Source organism: Apium graveolens, chromosome 2 (assembly GCF_009905375.1).
Source record: "Apium graveolens cultivar Ventura chromosome 2, ASM990537v1, whole genome shotgun sequence".
In the NCBI taxonomy this organism is placed as follows: Eukaryota; Viridiplantae; Streptophyta; class Magnoliopsida; order Apiales; family Apiaceae; genus Apium; species Apium graveolens.
In genome coordinates this window covers 183,836,052-183,848,279 of record NC_133648.1, presented here as the reverse complement: position 1 = coordinate 183,848,279, position 12,228 = coordinate 183,836,052, and positions in this window count along the sequence as shown.

The following is a 12,228-nucleotide window of genomic DNA, read 5'->3' as shown; positions in this document are numbered from 1 at the left end:
GATGGCGTCTTCAAGATATTCAGCTTCTTCGGAGAGGACAGTCACCGGGCCAGCAGCACCAATTATACCTCTAGTATCTAGTACATGTTTCCTCATCTACCACCTCCACCACCATTGCCACAGGAGCCAGTGCCACCAGTACAGGGGATAGCCCAGGACCCTATAGAGATGTTCGATCCATTTGAGTTCTTTGAGCTGATGGTTCCTTTACCAGTTGAGCATCAGTTTATACCAGGGATTGAGCCAGAGTTACCACCACCCCCAGTGTTACCTCCTATACCAGTGCATGCTCTAGAGCCAGACATAGTTCAGATGATTCCAGTCGAGGGGATGGGAGAGCATAATGTGGATTTACAGTTGGGATTACCACAACAAGGTGCAGGTATACCGAGGGTTCCGTCACAGGAGTCAGTGGGTCAGGTTGCACAGCCGTATATGGTACCATACCATGAGTATAGGGTTTTGAGAGATGATGTGGAGCATTGGAGAGCACAGTGCCGAGAGATTATGCATTTGTTTTACCAGAGGGACAGAGGACCGTTAGCGGCCCTACAGCTGGATTACTTTATGAGATAAAGATTACAGTCGCTTTTGATGAGTGCCACTTGGGAGCTCGATGATTTGACCCATGAAGGACCACCTTCTTTCGCAGAGTTCTACAGGATATTCCGCTTGGCACAGACTTTGGTTCAGGCACTTAGGGAGGAGCTGAGCCGTATTCTGCCTGGGTTTTAAGACAGTGACTTCGGAGTGCAGATGTATATAGATGCAGTATAGTATAACATAGTGAGTAGTGTGTATGTATGTAGTAGTAGTTTAACCTGTAGTAGTAGTTTGACTGATAGTAGTTAGTGTGACTTGTAGCCGTGGGGATAACCAGCAGAGCGAGACTTTTTGTATCAAGCATTTACACCTGAGGCTAGTGTCATATATATAAAATGAACTTTTTCAAATTTCTTTTATTTAAATTTCAGACTTTACAGTTTTACAGCATTTATCTTCACTTTATTGTTTTACAGCTTTTCATATTATAAATCCTGTTGAAAAAGAAAAAGAAAGAAAGAAAAGAACAACCATTTTATTTAACTATTTACATTTCATGTTTTTATATTAAGAAACTATTTTCTTTATTCGAACCATGTTGTTAATACAGGATACATTGTTTTCTTACCTACTGTCAATTATTTATTAAACTGTTAAAGAAATATCACTTGTTTTATTATCAGAAGATGGCACCTAAAAGAAAGACTAGGACTGAGACTTCTAATAGTAATTCTGAAGCACAGACTAATGATACCATGAACCAAATGTTCCATCTGATGCAACAACATATGGTAATGATGCAGCAACAGATGCAGCATCAGCAGCAACAAATTCAACAACAAATGTTACAGCAGCCAATTGGTCTTGAGCCTCAGATACCACCAGCATTACCTGTTATTACTTTCAAGCAGTTTCAGTCGGTTAAACCTCCAGAATTTGAGGGGTCTACTGAGGAGCAGAAAATTGGCTTTGCTAGTTACTTGTTGAAAGGAGAGGCAAATTATTGGTGGGAATCTAAAAAGGCTTTATAGGGTGAAGATGTTATTGCATGGGATAGGTTTAAAGAATTGTTCTTAGAAAAGCATTTTCCTCGCTACGTGAAAAACCAAATGCAGATTAAGTTTTTGGAATTGAAGCAGGGAAATATGTCCGTGGCAGAGTATGAGGCCAAATTTACTGAGTTGGCTAGTTTTGTTCCAGAACAGGTTGATACTGAAGAAAAGCTAGTTCAAAGATTTCAAAAAGGATTACGACCGTGGATTCGTGGACAAGTTGCAGTTTTTAAATTAACAACGTATACCGCCGTAGTCCATAAAGCTTTGATTATTGAAGAGGAAAGTGAAAGATCTCAGCAAGATAAAGGACAGGGAAGTTTCCAAGACCGCTCAAAAGGATAGGACAAGGTACCCAGAAAAAAGGTAATCATTTCCAAGCCCTCAGCCAGCAGGGAATGGTCAGAGTCCTAATGCCGTACTGTAAAACATGTAATCGAAAACATACCGGCGTATGTATAAAAAAAGATGTGATATGTTACCGATATAAGCAGAAAGGGCATTTTTCTAACGAATGTCCAGTGGGAAAAATAGCGGAAATTACTTGCTTCTAGTGTGGAAAGAAATGGCATATTGCTAGAAATTGCAAAGGACCAGCCATGGCAGGCAGTATTCCAAGAGTGTTGGCATTACCTCTGCCACCGCCTAATCAACCCAGAGCAAGCACTTTCAACATGATAATGAAAGAAGCAGTGCAGAGTTCGAGTGTAATTGCAGGTACGTTTTTGGTGAATTCCGTAAATTCTAAAGTATTAATTGATTCTGGAGCTACTCGCTCATTTATTTCTGAAGAATTCCTTGATAAGTTACATTGCGAAATTGAGTGGTTGGGCAAGATGTTAATTATAAAATTAGTGAATGACGACCAAGTTCTAGTAGATCGAGTATGTCCTGCATGTGATATAGAAATAGCCGGACATCATTTATCGGTAGACTTGATTCCTTTTAAGCTAGGAGAGTTTGATGTCATTTTGGGAATGGATTGGTTAGTGTGTCATAATGCTCAGATCGATTGTGCAAATAAGAAAGTCAAATTGCGAACTACGGAAAATGCACCGGTAATGTTCAAGGGCGAAAAACAGCGGAATTTTTTTTTAACATTGATGCAGACCAAACGATTGCTTCGACAAGGATGTGAGATGTACATAGCTTACGTGTTAGATACTGAAAAAAGAAGTCCTAAACTAGAAGACATTCCAGTTGTATGTGAGTTCCCGGACGTGTTTCCAGACGAGCTTCCAGGGTTACCGCCAGATCGAGAATTTGAATTCACGATTGATCTAGCACCAGGTATAGAACCAGTTTCAAAAGATCCATATCGAATGGCTCCAGTCGAGATGAAGGAATTGTCAATGCAATTGCAAGATCTGCTAGATCGAGGCATCATACGACCTAGTGTATCCTCATGGGGTGCACCGGTATTGTTCGTGAAGAAGAAAGATGCCAGTATGCGATTATGCATTGACTATCGGGAATTGAATAAGCTAACTATCAAGAACAAGTATCCTTTACCGAGAATCGATGATTTGTTCGATCAACTAAAAGGAGTCACATGGTTTTCAAAGATAGATTTGTGATCAGGCTATCATCAATTGAAGATTAAAGCTGAAGATATTCCCAAGACTGCGTTTTGTACGAGATACAGACATTACGAGTTTTTTGTAATGGCATTCGGTTTGACTAACGCGCCAGCAGTATTCACGGATCTGATGAATAGGGTATTCAAGAAATACTTGGACAAATTTGTGATCGTATTTATTGATGACATCTTGATTTACTCAAGGACAGAAGAAGAGCATGCCGAGCACTTGAGAATAGCTTTGGAAATTTTGAGGAAAGACCAATTGTATGCGAAATTCTCGAAATGTGAATTTTGGTTGAGAGAAGTATAATTTCTAGGGCACATCATCAGTAGAGAAGGCATCCAAGTCGATCCAACGAAGATTGAAGCTGTGTTGAATTGGGAAAGACCAAAGACACCGACATAAGTTCGAAGTTTCTTGGGATTTGCAGGATATTATAGAAGATTTGTCAAAGATTTTGCAAAAATAGCAACGCCGTTGACCAAGTTAACTCAAAAAAGTGAAAAGTTCGTATGGAATGACAAATGTGAGGAAAGTTTCGAGAGCTAAAGAATCGGTTAGTAACCGCACCGGTACTCGTATTGCCAGATGAGCATGGGAATTTTGTCATTTACAGTGATGCTTCATATCGCGGATTAGGATGTGTATTGATGCAGCACGGTAACGTCATTGTATATGCTTCGAGACAGCTCAAACCTCATGAACAGAAATATCATACTCATGACCTGGAATTAGCAGCGATCGTATTTGCGTTGAAACTTTGGAGACACTATCTCTATGGTGAGAAATGTGAAATCTACACAGATCATAAAAGTCTGAAGTACATCTTTACGCAAAAGGAACTGAACATGAGACAACGTCGATGGCTGGAATTAATTAAGGATTACGATGTTACGATTAGTTATCATCCAGGGAAAACAAATGTTATGGCAGATGCGTTGAGCAGGAAAGAAAGATTGAATTTGTTAACTTCATGCGAAGAATTAGCCAAGGAATTTGATAGGTTGGAAATTGAAATTCGTGTTCCCAATGAATCTACAGAAGCTATCTATGCTATGATTTTTCAACCAGAGTGGCTAGAGAAGATTCGCCGCTGTCAAGAAGAAGTGATGAGTCAGGATGATGACTTAACGGGAGAAGAAATCATAACTCAGAAGGATAATGAAGGAATTCTACACTTTGCATCGAGAATCTGGATCCCTAACGTGGCAGAACTAAAAGAAGAATTATTGCGAGATGCGCATAACGCGAAGTATTCCATTCATCCAGGGAGTACAAAAATGTATCGCAATCTGAAGGAAAACTTTTGGTGGCCGAATATGAAGAAGGAAATAGCAGAATGGGTAAGCAAATGCTACACATGCCAGCGGGTCGAAGCGGAACATCAACGTCCGAGCGGATTATTACAACCGTTAGATATTCCAGAATGAAAATGGGAACATTTAGCGATGGATTTTGTGGTAGGATTACCACTGACTAAAGCAAATCATGATGCGATATGGGTGATTTTTGATAGACTCAAAAAGTCGTCACATTTTCTACCAATTAACAAAAGATTTTCACTCGACAAGCTAGTGCACTTATATCTCAAAGAAATTGTGATGCGACATAGAGTTCCAATATCTATAGTGTCTGATCGAGATCCCCGTTTCAACTCAAGATTTTGGAGACAATTTCAAGAATGTCTTGGAACAAAATTAAACATGAGTACCGCGTATCATCCGCAAACTGATGGGCAAAGTGAAAGAACTATCCAAACGATTGAAGATATACTACGAGTTTGTGCGATTGATTTCGAAGGCATTTGGGATGACCATTTACCTTTAGTGGAATTTTCTTACAACAAGAGTTACCACGCAAGCATTGGAATGCCACCGTACGAAGCATTATACTAAAGAAAATGCAGATCACCAGTACATTGGGATGAAGTTGGAGAACGCAAGATTTTGGGTCCAGAATTAATCCAACAAACTAAAGAAAAGATCGAACTTATTCGAAAACGATTAGATGCAGCATAAAACAGGCAACACAAATATGCAGATCAAGCACGGAAAGATATGGATTATCAGGAAGGAGAACACGTATTACTCAAAATATCGCCATGGAAAGGATTGACCAGATTTGGAAATAAGGGAAAATTAAAATCACGATACGTCGGACCGTTTGAAATTTTGAAGAAAGTGGGAAAAGTTGCCTACGAATTAGCTTTACCACCTAAAATGCAACATATTCACAATGTGTTTCACGTGTCGATGCTTAAGTGATATAATCCTGATTCTAGGCATGTAATCGAGTATGAACCGGTAGATATCCAACCTGATTTGTCTTTTGTAGAACAGCCGATAAGAATTTTAGATCGGCGAGAAAAAGTGTTGAGAAATATTTAGTGCGGGTTTTATGGAGAAATCCTATGGTTGAAGAATCAACCTGGGAACTTGAGAGTGAAATATTAGAGAAATATCCTCAATTATTCTCATAGTAAGATTCTGAGGACAGAATCCTATTAAGGGGGGAAGGATGTAACGTCTGGGAAATCTACGTCTGTATTATATCATATTTATAATAAAGTATGTGTATTGATGCGTCATTTATGTGTAAGTATCTGTCAAACCATAGTTGTGACGTGTTACGTGCATTCTGAGTCATTCCGGTATTTTTAAGATACTTTTCAGATATTTTATTTTGCATTTATCGCTTTCATTTCAAACATTTTACGACCCGAACCATGATTTTAAAGCAAGTATTTCAAATAAAATAATGGGCCTTATTTTTCATCAAACGGCTTTTCTCATCACATTATTCTGAACATCTAGGCATTTTATAAACTTTCTCGTTTTGTGAAAAATGATTTTTCCGGCCCCATTGGGTGTTAAAAACCCCACAAAAATCACATTTTTATTTTTATAAAATTATAGGACTTTCATTTATATTATTTCTTTGCATTTTTGCATTATTCACAATTTTTGGGAAATTTTGGCATATATATATATTGTTTATATAAAATACTTATAAATTAAAATTTAATACTCAAAAATTATAAAATTAGGGGCCTATTAATTTTAAAAAGTGTAAAATTAGGGTTTTATTTTATTTAGGAGTATTAATTTTACTACTATAAATAGCCTAATATTTATTTAATTATTATTAATTATTAACTAAAAATCAGAAATTAATTGATTTTCTCTGCAAACCGGGTCGGGAAGCACCAAGTCGGGTCGAGGAATTAAACTGTGATTTTGATCTGATTTCTTCACCAAATAAAGTAGTTCAAGTACTCAAATCAAAGGTTTTGATCTGTTCTTTCTATTTTTGATATTAATTTCATGTTTTAATGCATCGTTTTTTATTTTCGATATCCAGGCTTTATGTTCGAATTAGGCCTTTTTAATTTCAGGGTTATTTTGATGTTTTGATGATTGATATAGCTTTGTCAAATGATTTACAGTTAATTCATGGTGTTTAATTGATTAAACGATGTCTGTATCGTGATTCACGATTATTAGGGTTTATACTGAATTTTCAAATAACAACTCGATGTTTTCTTTGAATCTTTGATTCCTGAAAGGTTAGGGCTTTGATTGTATATGTTCTTAGCTTTGATTTGCACTATAGAACGTTAAGTTTCGTTTACAGAATCAAAAGATAGGATTTTGGCCGGAGTTTAGGTCGATGTATGATCGATTTTGGCCGGAGAAGTTGTTACAGGGATGATTTTGTTGAACAAATGGTTGGACTGAGTTGTTGATGTGATTTGCAATGAAAAGCACCCAAAAACTGTACCAAACGGTGCTGATTTGGGCCTGTAATTGATTCACCGGAATCCGGTGAGGTCGCCGGATTCTGGAAAAATCTGGTCATGTTCTTCATGACCCGAATTGTGACCTGGTTGACCCGTTTGGTTAACCCGGGTTTGATCTGTTTCTGTCAGGATTTGATTTCTGACAGATGTTTCTGGGAATTAATTTTATTTTTATTTTATTTTAATTATAAAATCAGTTTTATTTATTTTAATAAATAAATTACATAATTATTTAATTAATTGATAATTAATTAAATAATTTTCAATAAATTATAATAAATTCATTTTAATTCTAAAAATTATAGAAAAATCATTTTTAATTCTGATTTTTCATAAATAATTATTTAAAAATTATTTTAGAATTTTATAAATTAGTAATAATTAATTATATTGAATAATAAATTTAATTATCAGTGTTTAATTGATAATACTTAGACCGTTAGTCTATTTCTAGAAATTAGTTGACCTTGTTACTTGTTTGATTGTTAGTCAAAATGCGTGCCAAGACGAGTCCGAAAAATTCTGGAAAAATGGGAAACGAGTCAGATAACGATCAGTTGAGCGATCAGTTGAGCGATCAGCGAGTCGATGTTGATTCAAAAAATTACTGTAACTATAAAAATGACTATGTGCTTATGTGCTTATGTGTATTATGTGGTTAATCGAGTCTTACTTGTTAATAAATAATACATGAGTCAGTCATAAGTGCATGGGTAGATGTTAGGAACGTTGTGAACTCGATTCAAGATGCAACTGAAGTACGAAATGACTAAATCAAGCTATTTCTCTAACAGAAGCTAAGCCAGCAAGGCAGGTTGAGTCGGTAATTGATGAAGGTGACGCATTTGTAGTAAGTCACGCAGAAGGCAAGTTTTTCCCCTATTCTACTTTCAGAATAGTGACATTTCTTCATATGCTTATCACGTTTGCACTCTTTTGATTCTTGTGCATAATCACTGATATACACTTACTATTCCATTATTCATATTTCATTTCGATTCTTGATTTCTTAGTTTCCTTGAAATTTTGATTCATAACTCATTGGTTACACATTGATATTGATATGTTCTGGTGATTAGAAGATATCAAAGAATACCCATTATTCTGGTTGCTAAGCGATGTACTGGATAATGATATTTTGGGGATTGAGTTTGTCTTAATCCTAAGGATCAGGATATGACTGGTGCCTCGATATGGGTCGTAGTGCCTAGGTACCCGACTGGATCTATATATGGAGATATAGATCTGCATTATATTCTGACTGATCAGCAGAATATAGATGCAAACTTGTGTCCAGTTTAATTCATTTGTACTCGCCAGTAATGGCCTTCTTTCTATTCTCGTGGGGTTATATCTTTGCAGATATACCCTGGATTGCGGTTTCGTTTAACTTGCTTTAACACTTTTTATATTTTGTGGACTTGTTGAGCAATTTTTGGCTCACCCTTTTTTTTGTTATCACCTTATTATTTTCAGTTAAGCAGGAATATTAAACCCATCAGGACTCGAGTGGTAAAGAAGCGGTTCAAGCCTCGGGATCCTCTCATACCCAAGGTGTTGATCCCAATCCAGGAAGAAAGCTTTGAGTTGCCCGAGCAGGTGGAGTGTAGATAGTTAGTGTATGTGTTTGAATAAAAGATGAACTTAGTTTTAAAATTGAATAGACAATGGTTTGTAATAAAAAGAGTTTGTGAGATTCTGAACTTTTGGTTTGTAATAAAGTAGTTAGAGGTTCTTGTTTTCATACTTCAACCTAAAAAGATCTTGGTTAGTGTTAAAGGGGTTTAGTGTCATTTCTTTATTAATTGTTAATCAGATTGTACAGGTTTAGTGATTAGCTAGTAACCCCTAGACTTATACCCCGGGTCTTGAGGGTGTTACATAAGAGGCCGAGCGGCGGTCCAGCACAAGGTCCTAATGCGGCCAGGGTGATGACCGGTGGGGGATTCATCCATCTACTAGTAGAAAAGGTGACTTAATTAGTATCTTTGCCTGATCAACAAGATATCAGTTTTATGCCAAGGTTTTCTCCTTTCCAAATTCATTGGATACTGCAACTCTGTTTATAATTTTCATAACAGAGGTTTTCAAGGAGTGTATGAAATGTATATATATATAGGTGTACATATATATCATGACTTAATGAAGTATCTCGTAACTTCATTCTTTATACTGATATTTCAAAGATTGAATCTATTCAAGTCTTATCGTGTAGTCTAATCTATGTGATGAACTTTTGAAATTGATTATACCTTGAACGGTGGTAGTTCAAGTAGTATTCGGAAAAGATATAAGTATATTGGAGTATCTTGTAACTTCATCTTTTCAACTTATATCTGGTTAATGAATATCTTATGTATGACAAAGATTTTCAGAAAAACGTTGAGACAAGGTTAGATATATGAGATCACTTTGCAATGATATTTTTATACAGTTATAAACTGGAACTCTGTGTATATAATACATGTCAGAGGATTTCAAGGATTTTGAAAAGTATATATGTATATATATACTGAATATTTTGCGACTTCGTCGCATTAAGATATCAAACTTGGTTCATTTCTTCTTGACCAAGACTTTCTTGAGTATTATGAGAAGGCTCATATATTGTTAATTACTATACATGTTATTTTGGTGAGCTGTTTTGCTCACCCTTGCTTCCTTTTTTCATCACACAACAACAGCTAGATAAGATGAACAGGACCAAGCTCTCAATTTGCGAGCGGATAGGAAACGTTCTGCAGTTTCCTGTAAGCGTTGATACCGCTGTAGCTGAGATAGGAACTACCAATAGGCTAGGTTTTCAACTGTTGATGTACTAGACTTATGTAAATTTATGAATTGTAATAATTGCAAAGAATATGTAAATTTATTCAGAAACCCCTTTTGAGGTGTAATGACTTATAAGTGTAGAATAAAATGACTTTTGTTATTTTTGGTATTCATCTCTGAGACTATACCTTGTGGTGTGTGTGTGTATATTATGGGGTCACAGTACGTAGTAGTTGGTTGTTTACTAAGATTAAGTGTTATTAAGGGAAATAGAACTCGTGACAACACGGATCCCCGACCCCAGATTTGGAGGTGTTACAGAAATGGTATCAGAGCTAAGCGTTATAAACCTCAGAGATGATGGGACGTTAAGATAAGAAGTACACTAAGATAATAAGAACTCTTTCCAAGTTCATAGTTAGACTACCTAAAATAATACTGACAGTTAAAACCCTTATGGGAACCCTTTTAAATATCATGATAGAAGCGTAGTTCGTTATCGTATATGGTAGTGGGACTCCGAACCCTGAAGTTCAAGAGCAATAATATGATGATGTTTTACTACATATTGAGGATCATATTGTGGATCCAATGGAGCACCCTAATGAGGGACCAAATGATGTTCATATTAAAGATGTAGCGGTTGAGGATATTATCCTAGAAGGGATTGTTGCTGAAGAGGATTATGTGGAGGATCCTGACAAGAACGAAAAAAGGATCGATGAGGAATGGATGACCTTCGACAGGAAGACTACCAGAGGTAGGATTGGCTGATAACTACCGTAGGTTCATTTAAGTTTGTAAAGATAGTAGCCCCTTTAACGCGGCTTACTCGTAAGACTGAGAAGTTCGAATGGACAGAGAAATGTGAGAACAGCTTTTAAGAACTGAAGCAAAGGTTGGTAATGGCCCCTATGTTGGCGTTGCCGGATGGAAAAGGAGATTTTGTGAATTGTAGTGACGCTTCACACAAGGGCTTAGGGTGCGTGCTTATGCAACACGGTAAGGTAATCGCGTACATGTCAAGACAATTAAGGGAATATGAAATTCGATATCCCACCCATGATCTTGGGCTCACAGCAATAGTTTTTCCCTAAATATTGGAGGCACTACTTTTATGGAGAGAAGTGCGAGGTTTACGCAAACCCTAAGAGCTCAAGTATATTTCCACACAAAAAGAACTCAACATGCAGCGAAGGAGGTGGTTAGAGCTAATCAAGGATTACGATTATGAGGTTCTTTATCATCCAGGGAAAGCTAATATGGTGGCCGATGCCCTTTGTATAAAGGAGAGACTCAAGATGATAATGTCTTCGGAAGAATTTATAAGAGATTACGAGAAAATGGAAATAGAAGTGAAGGTAACCGGAGCCGGTACCGAAAAGCTGTTTGAGATTATAATACAGCCCGAATTATTGAAAAAGATCATATTGTGCCAAGAAAAATTGATGAATGAAGGCAGAGAGCCAATGACTGGAGAAGAGATTAATACCGAGAAAGATGATAAGGGAATAATGAGGTGTTCCTACAGAATTTGGGTTCCAAATGTTCAAGAGCTTAAAGATGAGATCTTAGATGAAAGCCCTAGTTTGAAGAATAAGATTTAGAGTAAACCCTGAACATGATAGTCAGGGAGGTCGCCATCAAGATAGAAGGAACCCATAACATAATGAAGTAGAAAATGAGGATTTAAAACATGTAGGATGACCCTGATTATGGGGAGGAGGAGGGAACGTTCAGACTAAGGAAATAGAAGTCGAGTAAGGAAAGGAGACCCGAGACAGTACTCCTATACGACAATTCATGGACCTTTCTAAACAGAACTTAGACTATTATCCCAAACTACCACCTTGAGGAAATAATGCGGTGATAAATTTTTTCAGGACCTTTAAGTCGCTAAGCTCTCAGAGTTCCAAGGAACAAGCTGACCCAGTCGAGGCAAGAGTCTGGCTAAAGGAAATATAGGAATCATTTGAGATTCTAAATGATTGACGAATCACAAAAGACTGTTTTTGTCACTTACCCTCCTAAGAGAGAGGCCACCCGCTGGTGAAAGGCCAAGAAAGACACAGGGCTAGAGGTTATAATAAACCGATTAAAGTTCAGTCAATTGTTTTCGGGAAAGTACTTCCCAAGGTTATATAGATAATGTAAAAGCTTTAGAGCCAGAATAAAGGCAAACGAGTATGATGAATTATGAATCTAAGTTGTAAAAGTTGTCAAGATTCGTTGGAGGACAAGAATCCCAGAACGACGTGATGTTTGAAGTCAATGATTAATGGGTTCATGAAATGATTGTAAGAGAAAGGAAAATAAAAAGAAACTGACGTGGAAAGGAATATAAAGGCAATAAAGTTTGAGGAATGATAAGGGAGTTGGGTATGAGGAAACCCTAAAGACTCATAGTAATAGAAATAGAAAAGTATATGATCGTCAGGAGGAGGGTGACTCACCATGAGTTAAAGTTGATAGTTGAAGG